The 23,349-nt window shown below is 38.4% G+C and overlaps 1 long non-coding RNA gene across 2 annotated transcripts in view; it reads right to left on the reverse strand.

Annotated features, from left to right (window-relative positions):
• The window catches only part of LOC135219171 (uncharacterized), a 201,375-nt gene extending 178,705 nt beyond the window's left edge, over positions 1 to 22,670 (reverse strand). For both annotated transcript variants that reach the window (XR_010315386.1, XR_010315385.1), the window contains exon 1: positions 22,379 to 22,670. This is a non-coding gene — a long non-coding RNA (uncharacterized LOC135219171). The remainder of the gene's footprint in view (positions 1 to 22,378) is intronic.
• Between the last annotated feature and the right edge of the window lie 679 nt (positions 22,671 to 23,349).

The following is a 23,349-nucleotide window of genomic DNA, read 5'->3' on the forward strand; positions in this document are numbered from 1 at the left end:
TCTATGTCACATGACATGCTCTAGAAGCCGGATCATGTCATGCGTTATGATTAGCTGCTTTAAATAGGGTGGTGACTAAATAGCCTATGTTCTTAAACCTTGGTTTCAAGCACAGCCTTTGTCTGGGGCCACCAGAAAGTTCTGCATTAGAATTCTTGTTTTATACAGGTACACACGAGAGTAACATTTTCCGCATTTTCAGCGGTTTTTACTTTATTCACCCACTCAATCATATATTTGTATAAATTATGTTACTTATACATATATACATACACACACATATATATATATACGTATAATATATAATTATATATATATTATATATATATATATATATATAATAGTATATGAATTTTTATCACATCACCGTGATTCATATACGTGCATTAAGGTCCAAATGTCCTTTAATATCCAAATCGCTCCACCTCGGAATTAATATATTTTCATATATGTTAACAGAAGGGGAATTTTTTTTTTAACTGATAATAATTTCGTCCTCTCGTGGATTCGAACCAGCGTACAGAGGAGAAATCAGGACTTCAGTGACGTTATATATATATATATATATATATATATATATATATATATATATATGCATATACCTACTATATATTATTCGTTCATAATTAAGGAACGATCCAAATACAATTTGCTTGCTTAGAGAGAATACTCTGACCATATGCGAGAAATGAAATATAAGGGGAGGAAAAACAGCCTGACTTATGAAAATAAGCTTTTTTTTTCTATTTTTTTTTTTTTTTTTTTTGTGTGAAAAGCCAGAGAATACAGGTTATGCTAAAGGTGACAGTTTGAGAAAATCGGTTACATAATCACCACCTGGGGGTAACGCAACTAATCCGCCCACTCCACATCTACCACAAAATGTCGCTCTTACGTATTTACCTATACACAAATGCACGAAAAAGGTAGCGTTTTTATTCACAATTCGTAACGAGACACAAATATAAACTGACGTTTAAAACTGTGCTCTAAAATATTAAGAATTAACTATAATGTAACTTTCACGTCTACAATCATATAATAGTCAGAATACTATCTAAAAAATATTTCAATATTAGCACTGTGATATGCTCACACCGAGACCTTTCTTTATATCACTTAAAATTAAAGGTTCAGTTTCATGCTATAAGTAAATCCCAACAATCTGGAATGAGAGCGCCTCGTTATCTTCCAAGTTTTAAATAATTCCAAAAATATTAACAAGCAAACGGAACTAAGCTTGTAACTCTCTTTCCTGGAGAGAAGAAAAATGAATTGAACGGATAATTCCGTATATGATTATAAACGACTGATTTATGACATCCTATTTAACGGATCAAACGAAAGAAAACATCCCTTAGTCGAAACGCACGAAAGGCACGAAAAGCAACAACAGACGAAATTACTAATAACCGGATACGAAGGAGATGACAAAGTAGGGGCGACATTTCGCCGGAACTAATGTGTGCCTCTGCACAACTTTCCTAATGTCTGCTCATTCCGTCCTGAAAAAAGACCCACCATGAAAGAATTTTATGCTTATTCATATCAGGTGCACCGGGTGTGCCGTCCTTGCTGTTCCATTAGAAAACTAAGGCAATTAACTTTTTAACCCATCGGCCCTCACACTGCAGCTCCGAAGGGTTTTATGGTCATTGACGCTCCCGGGGTGGGTAACGCGCTGCCCGACCGATGAGTAGTATACCTAGCCTGCCTGCCTGCGTTCGCTCTCATAATCGAGGGAATTTCTGAGGTAGATGACGTCCGCGCAGATTTAAGACACTGAAAATTTCACCGTACATCTTTATGGATTCGTTCAATGCAACGATATCTATTCTATGTATTGGTCAAGCTTTAACCCGGTATTTTTTAATACATCTTTATGGATTCGTTCAATGCAACGATATCTATTCTATGTATTGGTCAAGCTTTAACCCGGTATTTTTTAATAACATTATATTCTTTGCACGATAAAAATAAAACTAACTTCGCAAATTTGATTTAACCCAATTTCTTTAAAAGGGTATATTGTCTAAACCTTTCAAAAATCCAAAATATAACGTAGTACTACAGTTCAATGTAAACTGGAGTAAGATATCTTTCCGGAATCCAAGGGTTAACACCAACATGCCAAAATATCTTACTTATTTTGAAAGCATGTATTACTTCATGGGATACACCGTTACAAAATTTTTGGCCGATACCGATACCTGTTACCTCCTTATTATTGTTATTTAGGAGAATATATATTGTTACTAAAATCATTCTTGTTCTCTGGTTATTGTATGTTAAAGGTTCAAAAGTTGAAAAGTCATACAATAGGGTTATATAAACAATTTCAAAGGCACAAATTTCATTGAGAAAGAACATCAAGTATAACTATTTAGTATCTAATCCCTTTATTACTGGATACAGTCTGGCTTATATTATGGCTACCATTAGAAGACTCTTAACAATTAGGGTACGTAGTGCTTACTCGAATTCATGGGGTGACGAGCAATCTGAAATCACTCATAAATACTTTTATTCTGAGTTTTAATTTATATATTGGCTAGAAACAGTTCACAGACTCATTTATTATGAAAGGTCCTGGTAATGGAAGGGTTAATAATTTGCCTCATTACAATACATATTGTTTTTATTAAGTAATTACAAGAAAAATGATATACCGATACAAAAATAAAAATATTACGAAGGACCAGAGTTTGTCTCTCAGTATAGATCAACAAAAAATTCAACTAAATAAAAGCACAGATCCCTTTGCAAGTTCCAACTCATACTGGACTTGGACCATCTGAACTGAGTTAAAATATTAATTTTATCAAAGATATGCAATATAATTATCCTAGAAATGAAAAGTGGTACAGAGAATTAATATTATTGTATGTTTGTATGGTGCTTTTACGTTGCATGGAACCAACGGTTATTCAGCAACGGGACCAACGGCTTTACGTGACTTCCGAACCACGACGAGAATGAACTTCTATCACCAGAAATACACATTTCTCACTCCTCAATGAAATGGCCGAGAATCGAACCCGCGACCACCGAGGTGGGACGCCAATACCATGCCAACCACACCACTGAGGCGCTTAGAATTAATATTATTCCAGCCTAGAAGGATTTTAAATTCCTACACTAATGACAAATGTATCGGCCAGAAATTTACCGATACCACAAAACTAGCAGATACCACAGATACCGATACTTGGGCACATCCCTAATTATTTCAATGATGCATAATATATCCTAAGAACAATAACAACACGAGCAACAGCTGCTCGTCAAATATGTAATGTGAATGGGTTTTCGAGCACCAATACCAATAGGAAAATTGTAGTTTATGTAGAATATGCGCTAATGGTTTCAGACCTTGGAGGAGGCAAAATCTTTACCAACGCATTTGGCCCCACAAATATATATAATGTGTGTGTGTGTGTAAATGACAAAGAAGCCAACTGTTCACTTCCATTTTAAGTCTTCTAACAGCTGTTAAGTCTAAAGAAATATTTCAAGTCATAATTTAGTTATCATTGATTTATTTAAGCTTTCTCCTCCTTCTTTAGATCGTTCTTTATTAATCTAAGACTAATTCGGTTTTATAATTTTCATTAAATATTTCCTATTGGTCTCCCGTCTCAATATCGTAATTCCTACAGTCTTCCGCCTTAATATTAGATAATATATATATATATATATCACTTTCACATGAAAATTCAGTCCTTCACCTGTACTTGTCCGTACTATTTAAAAACAAGAATTTCCCCACGATTCACATTTTTCAGATTCTTCCTCCTTTTTTTCATCTTTCATCATAATCATGATTCAAAATTTCCTTTCCCAGTTTCTCCCTCTACCCTTCACTTCCATTTCTTGGCTATTGCAACGCCAGCCTATTCATGCGGTGAACAAACTGACGCTTTATATTAACAAAAACCTCACGTCTTGCGCAATTATGCTCAGCACTCCTTTATCACAAGCACTGCAATGCTTCGAAACATCAAATCGACCACTTTCTGGTCCATTTTCCTCATTGCGATTCATATTGATTCTATCAATGATGCATCTTCCCTTTTCTCCCTCATTCTTCTCCATCTTTTCTATCCACTCAAACCATCCCAACTCTTCTCCCCTCCTCTTGCCTCCTCCATCCATCTTTTTCTCTCTCTCTCTCTCTCTCTCCCTCTCTCTCCGCCCCTCCTTCGTCCCTTGCAACCAACCCACCAACCCTATCCCGTCCCCCTTCCATCAGCCATCTCCCTATCGTCAGAGAAGGGGGGCAGGGAGGGGGGGGTGGCCCCAAACCCCCGAATGATGCAGGCTGCACGTCACACAATAAAACATATTAACAATAAGAATTTGAGGTCCGCGCATTGTCAGGATATATCTGGGAGTCACAAAAGGGCTGAAGGCAATACATTTGGCAGCAATCCATTACTGATATTGTCAGACCAGTCAAAAAAGACACATTTTAAATTCAAGAGCTATTCAGATATATAGACGCATTTGGTATTATAAAATGTTAAAAATGGATTTCCTTAATGTACGACGATATCTGAAAATGTGATGCAATTTTTGGGAATCACGTCGGTACAATATAGCTCATTCGCCCGGTGAATGGTAATGCTGGTTTGGGAGGGGAGGGAGTAAGGAGGGGAGAGGGAGGGAAGGAGGGGGAAGGAGGTACGAAGGGAGAGAGAGAGAGAGAGAGAGAGAGAGAGAGAGGAGAATGCCATCGGCTTTTTCATGGTATAAATAACAAACTGGATTCATTCCATTCCCGGGTGGTAGAAGATATGATGTTTCCACTCGATTGTCTGAAAGGTTTAAGGACGTCTTTTGAAAGCATTTTCATTCTCATTCTAGCACTGTAGCGGGACATATATGCCTTTACACACAGACAAGATATTAATCTTAGGTTTAATGCTGGGTTCTTCCAGACGACGAAATAGACCTGATGCGATAAATCAAGCGACATGAATGGAATGAAGAAACATTCTTTACGGCAGTTTCCTTATTTGACGAATTGGTTTCTCATGAGTAATCGAGCAAGGGGCTATCCTGCCCTGTTTACAAATCGACATCAACCATTTGTCCCTTGATTATAAGTTAAAGAATAAAGTATGGAACGAGCTGCCTCGACAATCATTAAGATTCTTCATCAAATTTCGGAGCTTATTTGGAAAGAAGACATAGTATACTTCCGACGTCAATGACCATAGCTGGTGGGTACAAATATAAATAAACCAACCAAATTGACAACCTCTGTAGTTATTAATGTCAAGTTCATATAAAACATTCTGCCAGTCAATCAATCAATCTATGACCCTCCTGGGTTAGATCACTTTAGAAGAAAAAAGCAATATAGCCATTGTCAGTTGTGAATGAACCTTAGTGCATAAAACTTCCACAACTTAGCTGCCTCACTCACCTATACGAAAGGCTCATCAGCAGCGAGTCGAATCCTAACAGACACAGTCAGGACAGTCTATATATGTATGTGTGAGTATGTATGACAAAAATATCACTGAATATCGAATTCACTCCACGCTGGGAATAACTTAATAGTACACAAGGATAATAGCAGCCGATTTATGTGTCTGCCCCTGTCAGGAATCGAAACTGGGCCTTAGGCTTAGATTGTGATAAACTGCCCATTATTAAATATTAATTGTCAATCAGGAGTAACTATTAATGTTTATCATCATGGAGTATTTGATAAAATGTCACGCATGAATAAAAGTGATGTATAAATATATATATATATATATATATATATATCTATATTATATGATATTATTTAAATAATATTAATATATTTATATATATAGATAGATATATATATATATATATATATATATATTAAATAGTTAAATATATATATAATTATATTATATATATATATATATATATATATATATATGTTAGTTTTAGGATATCCTTTTAAATGTTGCACAAGATCACGGAACACAGGATTTCTTAGGTGCTGAGGAACGCCCTGGCTCGGATAAAAGATACTATCTACTATACATATAGTACATGTCATGTGTATGTATGTATATATAGTATACTATTTGTATATATATTGGTATTTATCATTGGTTAATAATAACAGAAATCTACTTTACTTGATACTCAAAGGTGTGACTCTCCAGAATGTTGAAAATGTCCATTTTGGAGATGCACCGAAACGAAAATCAAATCCCCAGTGATGAATAACATTAATAATTACCCCCCGAGACCTTAAGATAGATAATGAATTTTACACAACTTACGAAGAGGTAAAATCAAATCTTTTCTGTTTTTTTCTACAGCCACACAAGGACACGCACATAGTCCTATCTAATTTGAAGGAAGCTAAAACTGTTAGTTTAAATTCGAAATTTGATACCTCATACGTATGTATACATTATAATACGCATACATTATATATATATATATATATTATATATATATAATACATATATATAGTGTAGTATCTTTTATCGGAGCCAGGGCGTTCCTCAGCACCTTAAGAGATCCTGTGATCCGTGATCTTGTGCAACATTTAAAAGGATATCCTGAAACTAACATAGCCTAAAATGATAATCCCACTGTCAATCTTTTTCGAAGACCAAAGCAACCGATGCATATCACGGAAGGTAACAAAATAAGAAGCCTTGAGAAGGAATGGCAGGCTACCTTTTGGCACAAAGTCCACCTCCTCCTTGTAAGGAGTATTTGTACTATCAACTAACTTTAACGTAGAGTATGAAAATCGTGTAGCCTCTGTTCCAATTACATGCAAAATGGACTACATCACAAATGATCATGACATGTGTACACTTACTATGTCTACAGATTCTCTCAAAAATCCTTGACTGTAATCGGCAGACAATATGTACAAAGAACTTTTGTCGTTATACATGTTCAGTTCCGTTATAGTTGTCATTGTGAAGAGCATTTTAGTGACAGTAATCTACCTGATCCGACTGAAAAAGTGCGCATTTTCTATTAATAGTGAAGCTAAATAAATGAAAAATAAAATATAAGAGCTGTCTACGTGAAATCTTTTATAGAGAATATAATAATCTGAGGCAATACAGCCATTACAGTTCATAATACTTTTTCAACAAATATTACATAAATAGTACAGAACTACTCTATATCCAGTATATTTTATAAAAGGTATGTATATCAAATAAAAACACAAAACTCACAAAATCCATGTCAATAGAAGAGCGTCACATCCCCCCCATTCATTTTCGTCCAAGCATTGGGGGAACATTGAGGGGAAAATTCGTCGAAGATAATATGTGATATTAAGAGAAAAATTCGTTTAGAGAAAAACAATTTCTGTGGACGCTATCACGGGAGGCATTGCAAGTCGGACTGAAATTTTGGAAGTGCGGGATGGATGGGTCGCGGGCTGCCCCACGAGAGAGCAACGCCTCGGCCCTCTTCACGCTCACCTAACTAGTACTTGAGAGAAAAAAATGGTTGAAGTTTAAATTTGATATTAAGTCAGAAATTCGTTCATAGAAAACAAAGCCGGAGGACACTTCACGGAAAGTATTTCAGGCCGAAACATTATTCTGAATATTGGCAGCTGAAGTGTCTAAGGGGCACCATCCGAAAAATTCACCACGCACTTTCCGTTCGTGTGTGTGTGTGTTTTTTTTTTTTTTTTCAGATCAAAGAGCGGTGCATCGGACAACCTAAATTCCTTTTGTCTATCCTCCTACGACCAAAAGAAAGTAAACGTATATAGATGTGTGGAACTTCATCATGCATAAGTTAGAAAATTTCTAAGAGTTAGAAGTTCTACAGTAACAACATAGGAACATGATAGAGGAACGAACGCTCCCCAAAGCCACTCTTATCGATCAATGCAGCACTCGCTCCCTTGCAAACAAATTGACAATAAAACAGGACCATGAAGGGAAAAACAAAGTTCCAGAGCGTAAACTACTAGTTCTTCCCTTGGATTGCTAATCTGTTGTAAGCAATACAAAATTACGGCGGGATTTATACGAAATGTTATTAGTTGTCAGTCTCCTCATTGGCAATATGGATCAATTTTGAGAGAGAACAGAGCAGAATATAGAATGTAGGCCAAGTGCCTAGCGTTGGGACCTATGAGGCCATTCAGCGCTGAAACGGAAATTGACAGCAAAATGTTTGAAAGGTGTAACAGGAGGAAAACCTCGCTGTTGCACCATCAATCAATGGTTAGGAGAGGGTGGAGAGTAAGATTAAAGAAAGAGAATATGAACGGAGGTACTGTAAATGGAATGAATGGAGTTCCAGCTAGGGGCTGAAGGGACACTGTAAAGAACTGTAAGTAATGAGGCATCGCATGAGGCTCACTGGTGGCATTATCACCTAAGGAGGATTTCGAGAAAGGCAAGAACTGAGCTTTGGTGGAGGGGTTTTTGTGGGGCTGAAGCTGAGGGTGGCAGAGCAATATAAAACAAAAAGTAAACAAAAATTGTAAATAAAAATGATTCTACCAAACACTACAGGTATTTTCAATGATCCTATTTTCAACCTGAAATTATCCGAATTTATTGAAATATAAAAATATTTTCTAGTTTATATTATTGTTGTTAAGCATAATGAACATACATTAGTATGGAAATTGCTGAGCAGTCAGTTCAATAACTGAATGCCAATTAGGGGAAAAAAGGATGGATAATAGGAGCAGAAATGTAGATAAACATCAAGAACTATACGATTCACTGCCTGATTAACTAATTCAGCCTATCGATTTTGCATCAAAACCTCAAAAGGTCATCGATGTTAAAAGTCTAAGTACATGTACAAATACACACGATTCCATACTTATATACTTCAATGTCCACCACATACCTGACAGCACACTTGCATACTTATACTTCAATGTCAACCACATACCTGACAGCACACTTGCATACTTATACTTCAATGTCCACCACATACCTGAAAGCACATTTCCATACTTATACTTCAATGTCCATCACATACCTGCCAGCACATTTCCATACTTATACTACAATGTCCACCACATACCTGACAGCACATTTCCATACTTATACTTCAATGTCCACCACATACCTGAAAGCACATTTCCATACTTATACTTCAATGTCCACCACATACCTGAAAGCACATTTCCATACTTATACTTCAATGTCCACCACATACCTGACAGCACATTTCCATACTTATACTTCAATGTCCACCACATACCTGACAGCACACTTGCATACTTATACTTCAATGTCCTCCACATACCTAAGAGTCATAAACACCTAGCAATATTACAAAAAGAATGAGGGATCTCAACTATCAAAAAATCATGATTCATACTGGTGTGCCCAATCCTCTGTTGCTGTACGACCTGAGAATTGTCACCCTAGTATTTTGCCACATTTCCTGGCACTGTTCTCCCACAAAAGCTGACCGTTTTTATTTTGTTGAGTTACACGTTCTTAAACAACATGAGTTATTTTGTTGTTATATAATAGCAAAGAATTTATGGTTATTTGCTCAGTTTCGAGGGATAACTCCAAACTTGTTCAGTTCTATGTAGCCAGGGGCTAACGTGGAAAAGGCCAAAAATATTGACAACCTTTATTAAACTGGGAAGGGGGGAAAGGGAAAACCCCACTCCTTTCAAGTCAGGGCAGATCACCTACATTAGATTAAGTTAGGGTCTTGACAACTAAGATGGTCTACTCTCTGGAAACCCACAGCATAGCCTAGGCTACTCTAGGTTCACTAGGTGCTGTTGCAGACGAAGTGAAATTAAGGTTGGGTTAAGAAATTTGGCAAACTTTACACAAACACATATCTATATATACGAGTATATGCTCCCCCAGTCTGCAGTCACTCCCCAGTTTCTGCCAGGGACTTCAATTTCTAATACTATATTGAAGTGTTGTGGCGGGATCACAAACTTAAAAAAATAAGCGGGCAAATCCCCCCAACATAAAACTAATCACTCCAGCTGCCAACTCACCCTCAGTCACACTTTCTTCTTTACACTACGGAATATGCAGGACAATTGACCTACCTATACACAAAAAAAAAAACACAAACACAAAAAACTAAAAACTCTCAAAACACATGTACTTACCCAACTCCAGATACTCCAGGCTATTCTGTGCTGTCTGCTGGTCGAGGTCACAGAGATACCAACCACAACAAAGACCACAACCCAAAAACACAACAACAACCCAACAACAACAACAACCAAGGAACGCAACCACAACTCAACAACACAGCAAACAACCAAGGAACTCAACCACAACCTCACACATAACAAAATCTCAACAACACAATAAAACAAAAAAGACCACTGCACAAAAAACCACAAAAAAAAGGCAACACACACACCCACTAACAACACCAAGAAATCACAACAAAAACAAAGACAACAGCACAGGCACAACAACCCTAAGCAAACAACACCAACTTAACAACAACCAAACAACAAACCAATAACACACTACTTAAATAACTTAACCAATCCCTCAACACTTTCCACAGACCGCTGTAAACACTACTGATTATCACAGCTTCTGACTAATGACTGACTGAAAACTAACCAAAAAATGAAATTTTCATTATTAAAATGAAGTTTTATTGTATACTTACCGAACAATTATAGAGCCGTGATTTCCACGAGCGGCAGGATACTAAATTCAAATTTAGCGCGTCGGCGTCGCCAACACTGGTGGTGATGACGTCATCTCCCTCCACTCGCGGGAGAACCAGGTACAACTGCCCAGGTGAATCCAATTCTTTCTGCCCGTCCGTCCACCTAAGGGGAGGAGGGTGGGTATAATCATAATTGTTCGGTAAGTATACAATAAAACTTCATTTTAATAATGAAAATTTCATTTTTATTGTAGTGTCTTACCGAACAATTATAGAGCTGATTACACATTTATGGGAAGGTGGGATTCAGTGGACCACTAGTATTTTTAAATGGTTACATTTATTTGCAATACCAGTAGACACTCAAGGTGTCTGTTGTACCTTACCTTGTAAGAGAGCTACAGCAGACTGTTACTGCCTCTGGTCGGTGCTCTTCTTACATTGTAGAGGAATTGGAATTTGACCAAAGTTAGCCTCTACAGGAGTGGAATCCTTCCGTAGTTCAAGCGAGTCAAGGCTGACTGACGGAGGATAGTAACAACAAAAGATTGCCCTTGCCCGGTGGGCTAAGACCAGAAATTCAATCATACAAAACATTTGTCACCAAAACAGATTTAAAAACATATATACCCAACCATTGTAAAATCTGACCTAACAGACTGGTGAGTATCCCAGGTACTCAGTACCCCCCAGCTTCCCTTGAACTCGACAACCTATTCAAGGTGAAAAAGTTAGCATAGAGGTGACGACCCCTGTGCCGTTTCTCCCAACACCATGCCAGAAACCGCCACCGGACCTAACGTTTTACAATTCTCGAAAACCGTTTCTATCTCTTTGAGATAATGACTCGCAAAAACCGAATTCGATCTCCAGAACGTGCTCTGAAGAATCGAAGCTAAAGATAAATTCTTTCTGAATGCTAAAGAAGTTGCCACTGTGCCTAATAACCTCGTGAGCTTTAACTCTCAGAACGGAAAGATTGTCGTTCTCGGACTGCGAGTGAGCTTCCCTGATAAGCTCTCTAATAAAGAACGGGATATAGCATTCTTAGAAAGAGGACGAGAGGGATTTTGAACCGAGGTCCAGAGCTAGAAGATTGTCCTCTAATACCCTTAGTGGCAAACAGATACTGCTTAATAGCCCTGACTGGACATAAGAGCCTTTCTTCCTCCTCATGTCCACCCAACCAAATCAGATAAGTTCCTTACCACAAAACTCCTCGGCCAAGGATTAGAAGGATTCCCTCATTTTTGGCTAGAAAGGTCAAAGATACCGAAAATACAGCATTGCCTTGAGAGAAAAAAACCGACTCTTTTGTCTATAGCGTGCAATTCGCTGACACGCTTAGCAGAAGCTAGAGCAATAAGAAAAAAGTGCCTTCTTAGTCAAGTTCCTGAGTGAAGCCGACTTCAAAGGCTCAAACGGTGGCCCCATGAGGAACTTAAGCACCACATCAAGTTCCAAGTCACTGTATCTTGCGGGATCTTAGTGGTTTCGAAAGACCTAATGAAGTCCGACAGATCTGAATTGGAGGAAATATCCAAACCTCGATGTCGAAAAACTGACGAGAGCATGGCTCTATATCCTCTGATCGTCGAAGGAGCCAGTTTCTTAGAGTTCCTAAGAAATAGAAGAAAATCTGCTATTTCTGTTTTAAAGAGGTCGCAGAAGTAGAGACTTTAGCACTTCTACACCACTCTCTGAAGATTCTCCACTTCCCTTGATAGAGTTTGTTAGAAGACTCTCTCCTACAACGAGCGATAGCTTCTGCAGCTCTTCTTGAAAATCCTTTCGCTCTGACAAGATTCCGGACAGTCTGAACCTTGTCAGAGCTAGAGCGGACAAGTTTTGGTGTGGAACCTCTTGAAGTGCGGTTGTTTGAGAAGCCACTTCTCTGGAGGAAGAAGTCAGGGGAAGTCTACTAACAACTGGAGAAGGTCCGGGAACCACTCTTTCCTGGCCAAAAGGGAGCGATTAACGTTAGTGTTACATTGCTGTGCGACATGAACTTGTTCAGCACCCTCTCTTATTAGACCGAACGGAGGAATGCATAAGCTTCCAGACCCGACCAATCCAACAGCATTGCGTCCACCCCCGACCAAGCTAGAGGATCTGGGACTGGAGAACAAAAGAGAGGAAGACGGTTGTTCTTGATGTCCGCGAACAGGTCTATTGACGGTCGTCCCCAAAGGCGCCAAAGTTTCTGCCAAAAATCTTGTTGTCCAAAAGTCCACTCCAAGAGGTAACACTTGCTGTTGACGACTAACGTCGTCCGCCAGAACGTTCATCTTTCCCGGAACAAATCTCGGGACTAGCTGAACCTTTGCTTCGTTTGACCACAGGAGGAGATCCTTGGCTACTTCGTACAGAGAGAAAGACTGAGTCCCCCCCTGTTTCCGCACGTACGAGAGAGCCGTGGAGTTGTCGGAATGCACTGCCACTACTCAACCTTCTACTAAACTCCGAAACGTGTCTGAGCCCCAAGAAAATTGCTAACAGTTCCTTTACATTTATGTGGAACTTCTTCTCCTTCTCCGACCAAGCTCCTGAAGTCCGTTGATTTCCCAGTAGGGCTCCCCAACCTGTGTCCGATGCGTCGGAAAAGAACTGTAGGTTCGGGAGGATGGGTCGTAAATCTAACCCTTCTTCCAACCTTGCTCGAGAGAGACCAACCTTAGGTCCGTCTTTTATTTGATCTGTGACAGGAAAGGTAATCGAGTCTGGTTGTGTTCTTCTGCCAGAGGCTCTCAGGAAAACTGCAGAGGTCTCATGTGCAGTCTTCCCACGTCACAAATTTCTCCACTGACGTCAATTTGCCCAGGAGCCTCATCCACTGATTGGCAGAACTTACCTTTTTGTCCAAGAACTCCTGAACTGTCTCCAGACAGCCTTGAACCCTCTTCGGGGACAGAAAAGCCCGAAAAACTTGAGCATTCAGAATCATCCCCAAATAAAGGATGCTCTGAGATGGAACCAACTGGGACTTCTGTTTGTTGACCAGGAATTCCTAACTTTCTGGCAAGATCCAGAGTTGTTCCAAGGTCCTTCATGCACCGACTCTCTGATTCCGACCGGAGAAGCCAATCGTCCAGATAGAGGGAGATTCTTACTCCTAATATGTGCAGCCAGCTTCCTATCGGGGATAGAACCCTGGTGAAAACTTGAGGAGCGGTCGCTAGTCCGAAGCAAAGCGCCCGAAACTGAAACACCTTGCCTTCGAACATGAACCTCAGGTACTTCCGAGATTCGCGATTGTATCGGAATGTGAAAATAAGCGTCTTGCATGTCCAGAGAGACCATCCAATCCCCCTGTCTGATGGACTCCAGAAACCGAACCGAGTGGTCTCCATATGAAAATTTTGTTTTCTGGACATGCAAGTTCAGGGGCGCTCACATCCCAAAACCGGCCTCCAGCCCCCCTGATGACTTGGGAACTACAAAAAGGCGATTGTAAAAGCCTGGAGGAAAATCCCCTTCTATCTGTTCTATCGCTTCTTTGAGAACAAGCGCTTCCACTTCTGCAGCTAGCGCCAGAAATTTGTCTGAGACCGGAGAGTATGCCTGGAATGGAATTGGCACAGGTGAGAGCGAGGGAGGTGAAACGAGAGGAATACGATAGCCGAACTTGAGTACTTGCACCTACCCAGGCTTCTGCTCCTCTGTTTTCCCATTCCTCCCAAAACATAGCCAGCCTGGCTCCCACTGGTGCATGAAGAACCGAGCTTTCATTTGGAAGGTTTGTTAACCTTGCCGAGGCCTTAGACTGAGGTCGCAAATTCGACTTCGGCCGAAAAAGAAGAGCTTGGGTTTTCTCCCTCGAAAAGGCACTTGGGCCGAGGAGAAACCGAAGGAACAGTCTCCCACAGGAGCTTTAGGTCTCTTAGTAGACTGTGCCAGTTAAATCCGAAGTAGATTTCTTATCTAGCGCAGACGAAATTGACAACACTACATCGTCTGGAAAGAGGTTATCTTTCACAAACGGAGCAAACAAGAGAGCAGGCTTCTGTTGGGAAGTAACCCTTTTAGAAGCAAAGGAGCACCAAAGTTGCCTTTTCTTAAGGGTACCAAAGGCGATGAGCGAAGCTAACTCATCACATCCATCCCTAATGGATTTGTCCGCACAGGACAGAGCACCAATCCAATCCTCCGCTAACTCCTGAGAAAGAGAAGGACAATCTTCGATCTTGGCCGCTAAAGCGCCAATAGTCCAATCACGGAAGCTAAAGACTTCCAAAAGTTTAAATTGATTCTTTTACAACGTGGTCCAACTCAGGCGCTGTAAAGAAAACTTTCGCTGCGGCGAAAGCAGAATCTTTCTAGAAGGAGTTCGATTAAACTGGAGAAGTCTCCCTGGGAGGAGGCAGAAACTCCCAGAGAAGGAGCTTCCCCAGTTACATAAAACCTATACCTCTTACGAAGCAACTTAGAGGGAGGGTAAGCAAAAAGAGCCTTCCCTAAGTCTCTTTTCATAGACATCCTTTTCAGTCTCTTTCAACGAATGTCTAACCGCTTTAGATAGAACAAGTTTTAGGAGGAGAGGGTCTGAAGTTTTTCCTCCTCATCAAAAAAGTCGAAGTTGGGGAGCGCGGAGCCGCTTTCTCAAAATAATCTGGATAAGATACCAGAAGAAATCTAAGGAGACGTGAATAACACGAGAGGTGATGAAAGACCGCCTCCTCTACTTCTTCTTCATTCTCCGATACCGCCGAAGAAGTAGACGGAACTACAACCGGATCTGGAAGGTTTCGAACCACCCTTGGACTCATTCATCCAGTTGGTTAACATCTCTAAATGCTTGCGCAAAGGCGCCAGAGACGAATCAAAAACAGTTAACGTAGGCTTGGAAGAGCCTAAATGTTCAGCAGAGGCGGAAGAAAAACTACTTGCGCCTCGCTCTGAGCCGCCGAAATTCGAGGCGAAACAGGCGCATCAGGCGTAACAGACGAAAAAGCGCCTAAAGAAAACACCCTTAGAACTGCTAGCTACAGCGCTAAAACCACAATCTCTACTAGTAGATGGAGCCGAAAAAGGCACAGATTGAGGCGACGAACGAGCCGCTAACGGCCGCGGCGCAACCCTACTCTCAGGCTCCTTATACCGCTTGACTGGAGGAGGCGAAGAATCGGCGCCTGAACGCCTCTTTTTAAGGACGCGAAACGGGCGAATCTCGCCAAGAGCGCCGCGCGACCGGAGACGAATCGCTTGAATCATTCGAAATGCGTCTGACCGCAACACCTTTCCTTTCCAACGCTTAACCGAGCCCTGTTGAGGCGCAACAGGCTCAACAAGAGAGGCGCCTGTCTGTGGGCAAATCCCGCGTCGACTCCCTTGGACTTCCGTTATGTCTTCTCCCCGGTGCGGGGGAGCTGGACAGTGACCTTTGTCTAGGAGACGTGTCAGGACAGACAGACGCACCCTCAACTACACTCTTACCTGAATCCGCTTTCTCCAAAAAAGTCTTAACTGAATTACCAAGTTGCAAAACCGTATTCGCTAGTACCGAAAATTTCTGATCTAACCTCGATTCCAGACTGGCAATGGTGTCGGAAGAAACTACACGGGAAGCCGGAGAAGTGGGATTAGTAGGAGGAATAGGAGGTGTAGTTAAAGGAGACATAACAATTTGAGGAGAAACAGAAGGAACAGAAGCATCGCAAGACGAAGCAGAGCTAAGTCTACTTTCCCTAAGCGCTGCTTTTCTAATTCTGTCTTTAGCTAATTTCTCCGAGTATGAACTAAAAAACTTCCATTGAGAATCAGTCCAATCACTACACTCGTTACATGTTCGATCTGCTGAACAAACCTGTCCCCTACACTTAACACATTTAGTGTGAGAATCATATTCTAACTTGGATAATCTAGTTTTACATCCTGAGATGCAAAACCTAACTCCCGACGGACTAGAATCCGACATGGCAACGCCTAAATAAAAAGCAGAATAACAACAACGCCAAAAAGTACTTCACCAATTCCGAAGATCAATTCCACAAGCAAAAAAGCGAAGCAAGTCATCCAACCGCACCGACCACCGATGGTTTCACGACGCCGTCAGGAAAAGAATTGCATTCACCTGGGCAGTTGTACCTGGTTCTCCCGCGAGTGGAGGGAGATGACGTCATCACCACCAGTGTTGGCGACGCCGACGCGCTAAATTTGAATTTAGTATCCTGCCGCTCGTGGAAATCACGGCTCTATAATTGTTCGGTAAGACACTACAATAAAAAACAGAATTCTGATCTCTAACAGCACCAGCAGACAACCCAGAACTCTCCAACAGCCAATCCAATCGCTAACCACCCATCCAGCAATTACGCCCTCCCTCTATCTCTCTCTCAAACACACACACAGACATTGTCAAATGGAACTCCATAACTCCTCCATAGTGTAGTTATGTTTAGGTTAAGTTTTTTGTCTAAAAACCTCAACTAACCTTATCTAGACTTCCTCTTTAACAGTACCTAGTGAAGCTAGAGTAGCCTGGGGCCCTGGGCTATGTTGTGAGGTTCCAGAGCATGCACATGTATATATAGTACTTCTTTTTATGAACTGTACATGTTTATGCAGTTAGCAATTCAAAGCAGTAATCTTCCTCAACACATCCAATCTCGCAACCCAATTTGCATTTCTTCAAAACTTGTCCCTGTACACTTTAATTTTTAATTGAATCGCTATCTGTATATGGCAAAAGCCAGTAAAACCCAAGACAAAGTAAACATAATACAATGAGTCTGGTTACAGAACACAATAATCCCATGATGTTATTTTTGATACCTTGTAACTTAAGTCTATTGTACCAAAATCAGTTAACTGTGGATGTTGAAGGAAAGTCCACAAAATAATTTTCCCAAATTAGGAAGGCAAACACCTCAAGTCATTTGTTAATTCTAAATTGTCTAGTGAACTTCCATTGTCTCAGTTTAGGCTAGGACTCCACCTCAGCCCCGTAAGTTATGACTAACTTGCTTATTCACCTAACATGGCAATCATTAGTTGAGCCTACAACCTAATTTTTGTAAGAAAAGTACAAAGTATACAAGTATAAGTTAAAATTTTGTAGTAAATTGTTTGCATATAACTTGTAAGAAAAGTACAAAGTATACAAGTATAAGTTAAAATTTTTTGTAAATTATTTGCATATAACTTTAGTTACTTGTATTTTTTTCCATTTTTAAATCTGTGAACGCCCTGAAATATAATAAACAACTTTTACTAGTAACATTTTTCTCATTTCCTGACTCTTACAACCTAAGAGTTTTTATTTTTGAAAGTAATTCTTGGAGGACAGGATATCATTTCCTAAGTATCTTTTCAATCTGTGAAGAACTAGTTTCCACCTCACTTATCAGATTGCTAATGGATGCAAACTACAATATAAATAATGTTTTTATTAATGTCTTTTTAAAACAATGACGTTGTACGTACTTTGATATCCAATAGCCCTTTACTGTATAGTATTTTCTTATAGAATCTGGAAAGGCAAAATTCTACAGGCCAAAGCCTCCAACTGGGAAAGGAAGCCAGCAGAGTAAGAAAAATAAGAAGTCACTATATTACAAAGGAAAACCATTTAGAAAACTAAATTCAGAAAACAGTAACATGAGACCTAAGTGAGCTTTTTAAAATTAACACCTAGTTTGAAATTCTCTAGTCCCAACAATTCAGCTAAAAATTAGCAGGACCATTCCATAACTTTGGAAAAATTGTAAGTCAGGGCATGATGCCCTAGGTTAGGTTGGGTTAGGTTAAAGGAAAGTTAGGATAGGATATATGTGTTTTTGGTAATTTTTATTCAAATACACACTTATACTCCCCCGATCTCCAGTCACTACCAAGATCCTGCATGTTTCTTTAAACTTTGATATATTTCTCAATAACCAAGCATATATATGTACATACTATATATATCCATACAATTTGAAATTTTTAGCTGTAATCTCCTTTAACACACTATTTCCAGCAACCCAATTACTATTTCACCCAAACTTCATCCTTTACACTTTTTTAGTTTTTAATCATATCTTGATCTTTATATGGCAAATGACACTGAAACCCAAGACTCAGTAAACAAATTAAAATGGTCTTGATTACAGACCTCCACAAACCCATCACGTTGTTTTTATACCCTGTAACTTAGCCTAATATACTATAAAAGTAAAATGTAGATGTTAAAATAGGAGTGCACAAAATATATGTTTAAATTAGGAAGGCACACATCAAAGTTAGGCCTAGCTTCTCTTTTGTCATCTGCTAATTCTTAATAGCCTACTGAACTTCCACTGTGTCAAGGGCTTAGGTTGGGACTCTATTTCAGCCATATGAGATGACTAACTTGCCTATTCACTGAACATGGCAATCATTAGCCAAGCCTACTAACTTATTCTGTAATAAAAATATTGATCTAAGTTAGAATTTTGATTAGTGCATTGTTTGCATATAACTTCAGTTACTGTATAGTCTCCTTGTGCTTAAATATTTTTTATAAAGACCTTTACTAGCTGCATTTTCCATCTAATGAATCTTACAACCTAGAAATCTGAACAACCTAGTTTGATAATAATTCTCCCGGGAGAGCAATACATCACCTTCAGTCCCTTTTCAATCTGTGAAGGCTAAATTTAGTAATATGCACCTCAAATCAGATTGTAAAAGGATGCAAGCTACTGGCTTTATCATTGTTAACATGAAATTAGAAAGACCTATCCCCTTTATATAATGTTTAAGATATAAATCTAAAAACGGTTGAATTTTACTACTGTATTGATATTGAATATAGGATTTAAACAAAAATAGTTCTTTATTTTGTAAGATTTATAATGTCTTACTTGCATAGGCAGGCCTAATTAATTGTGATCAGATTTTAAAAAATGTTGTCTTGTAGCAAAGGCACTGTACTTTATTTGATAGGCCTATACAGTACTGCACATTTTTCATAGAATGTGGAAAGGCAAAAGGCAACAAACCAAAACCCCAACATTTAAAGCAACCCAGTAGATAATGGAAAATGAGAAGTAATGAACAGAATACATAAGAATAAACAAGATAGAGTTGTGCCAATTTTAAAAACCAAATAAAAAACCAAATATTTAATGAAATGAAACCCACGCAACCTTGCTAAAAACAAAAAAGAAAAAAAATTGCAACAAGTTTGACATTTTGTAGTTGCTAAGATTCAGCTACTGTTTGTAATTATGAGGACCATATCCATAATTTTGCCATAACTGGTAGTACAAAATTATTAATAAACGTGTGGTACTGAATCTTACGGAAGAAAATGCAAGGCTGTTTGAATTAGTAACTGAGTATATATACTATACTGTTTTACTTAATGGTTTAAAGTATAGTTTGGGAAAATTTTGAAGGAGAGAAACAAAAATGTTATAAAACGTCAACAAAATGACTTAATCAAACAACAGTGCCAAAGACATATTTAGTTAGGTCTGTGATAAGAAAAGAAATATAGCTCAAGTTTTTGCCCAGTAACTCAAGATGCAAACAAAAGAGGATAAACAAAAAAATAATAAAAATAAATGAATAAAAGAATTAAAACATTACCCTAGGATAGACAAGTATCTTAAAAAAAACTTTTTTAAGCAATTTATGAGTTAGACTACCTACATTTTTCACAAAAATTAATGTCAGTCAAGGAAAAAAAATTCTACAATTGCAATTAGTAAAAGAAGCAATGTTAATAAAAAGATGTCAGGTGGGGGTAGCTCCAGTTTTCTGGTAAGCATATTTGAGTTTTGACTAATTTTAACTATAAAACTCTTATGGGGTTCAGCAGCAAAAGATCTACACACAGGAGATGGGATTGATACAGATAAAGGAGCATCATCAGTTGTCAGCAACGGTCTCACTTTCAATGTTCCAAAAGCAGGAAGTTTAGCCAATACCACCCAGCTAATAAATTTGTATGAAGACTTTAAAGGTTTCAAATTAATATTACTCATTTAAATTCACTTCAAACTTGCTTAATAGTTTCGAAAATAAATTTTTTACACTTATTACATCATATATGCAATTTTCAGCTAATTTGGTTGATTTTTAGTGCAAAATGATATGTCAATCTAGATGCATCTTCATTCAGATTATAATAATAATGGCAGTTGCTTATTTAAGTACATTACCAATGACCGTAGAGGGGGTAACAGATGAACACTGGATGACATTTAAGTACATATGCCTGCTTATATATATGAGAGAGAGAGAGAGAGAGAGAGAGAGAGAGAGAGAGAGAGAGAGAGAGAGGCAGAGACGAGAGAGAGAAAGAAGAGAGAGAGAGAGAGAGAGAGAGAGAGAGAGAGAGAGAGAAACTAGATAGCATGTTGCTCGCATAAACCTGAACAAAAGTGTACAAAATGAGGGAAATAAACATGTAAGCCTGTTAAAAAAAAATTAAGAACAAATTTCCAAATAATACAAAACTGAAAAAGTTTCAGGGTTGGTTAACTCTTTCACTTTTCATTATATTTTAAACATTTGCATATTTGCTCGTGTAAAGACAATACTACATATATTCACGAGATATTTAAACCATTCTTTAATAAAGCGAGCAATTCTAGCCTAAGATGCCAATATTTAAAGGCCCGAAATTACAATAAGAAAAAAAATGAAACAATAATAAATATACACATTTAACATATAAGTAAGAGTATACATATTATGCATCAAGTAATGACATGTTTATTAAAGCGCAGTCAGGGGGAATAAAATCTGAGGATACTTGAGAGATCTAATTTACAAATATGTTTATCACTTCAATAACCGTCTATACTACTAGTTTGGACGTCTTGGGTTAAGCAAGCAAGAATAGGGTAAATGACCGAGTGGCGACATAGTGGGCATCAATCCCAGATTACGACCATCTTCCTGAAAAAGTACTTGAATTCGCTGCCATGAGCATCAGTCAAGAGTTGTGGCCTATCCAGGCAGCCCACAGAGACCACTATGCTCCTCTTAAAGTAAGTGTTTTCACCTAAATTACGAAATAATGGCAAAATTCGTGTGCTTTTTCGAGAAGTGGCCACGTTCCGAAAAAGGTGGTCGCTATGTCGCCGCTCAGTCATTTATCCAATTGTAAAGTGGAAGTGGAAGCTGTGTCGTACAGCAAGACTTGGCATAAATCATTGCCACATTACGAAATTGACAAGAACTTGACTATGGCTGCCGAGTTGCTGCCCGACTTGGAGTGAAAAAATGTAGGTTGGACAAAAACAAGTGCCAAAAAGTTACTTAAATGGAATTAAAGCCATCCAAAGGTTTGAGTAACATTGCATGTTCCTTGGGTTACAATATCCTACTATATTATTTGTTGTGGTTTATCATCAGTTGATAGTGTAATGAATTTTACACTCCCCCTCATATTAAGTCAGAAATGTTGGAATATAGCACTAAAATGGAGTTAGTTTGTAACCCAATATTAAAAAAAAAAGTGCAATAACTAAGTGGGACTAGCCCTACGTATTAGTAACTGTATTTTTTCAATTAAAGAAATGCAGGGGCTGATACTGTTTTTGCAATAAACCTGCTAGTTCAAAGGATCAAAAATGTTTGTCAGCTTGATACCGGAAATCATGTAGCTCTATGTTTTGTCTACCACCACCGCCTCAGGCCCTTGGAAAATACTTAAGCCGCCCATCATGCAAAGAAAAAACAAAATGTACCTACTATGTAGGCTTAGTAAAAGCGTGCTGAATCACACATCGAGAGAGACACCTTGATCCTAAACAATTAGTCTTGGTATACTAGTACTTACATTGGACATTAGCATGTTGCAATTCTAATATGCAAAGACAGCCGTGTTGGGACTTCTCGGGCAGGGAGTAGGCCAAATTGTTCTTTCCATACTGCTATCAAAAGGACAACCTTCTAGATGAACTGCCATTTTCCACCAAAAGTGATGAACGTATTTTTCAACTGTTCATATGATTCCTTAAGCACACTGAAAACAACCAGAGAATGAATTAAAACCAAAATCCCGACGATACAACACATCGACGTACGATTATGTTTTGGTTTAACGCTACAAAGTGCAGTGCCACTGTATACTACGGACCCAGCGTTACCAGATCTCTTTTGCCACCACTTGATACTAAAAAATTACTAAACTATGAAATTACGCAAAATCTATAAAAAAAATATGTTAATGAGATGAGAACATTATGTGAGCTAATTTTATGCGAATATCATTTTACTTTCACAATAAATACAAATATATAAATACAATGGGTCAATAAACATTTGGTATCTCTATCACTAGAGACGTGCCTGCCAGGTATTGGATTTGGATATCAAACAAAAATTTATATATATATATATATATATATATATATATATATATATATATATATATATATATATTACGAAAATAGGAAATTAAATCAACAGGAAATCACATACACAGCTGTTACAAAATAAACTTGATTTTTGTAAAAGAATTAATAAACAAATAAAAAATCACTCTTCTTCAAACCAATGATTTAAAAGGGTTACACGTAACGTAATACCAATCAAAAGTTTTCCTTGTTAAATATGAACTAACTGCGTTATGTTGATAACCCTATTCATTGTAAATAATTTTGTTTACGGACCGCAGTATGTCCTTTTAAGGATTAAATTTTGGTGCAATCACATGCTTTCTTGATTCCTTCACTGCATTTGTTAAGAAACATGTTACAGTATGTTCGTTTTTAATTTTTATTTTCAAATTTACCATGGAGAAAATTC

This window comes from Macrobrachium nipponense, chromosome 1 (genome assembly GCF_015104395.2).
Source record: "Macrobrachium nipponense isolate FS-2020 chromosome 1, ASM1510439v2, whole genome shotgun sequence".
NCBI lineage: Eukaryota > Metazoa > Arthropoda > Malacostraca > Decapoda > Palaemonidae > Macrobrachium > Macrobrachium nipponense.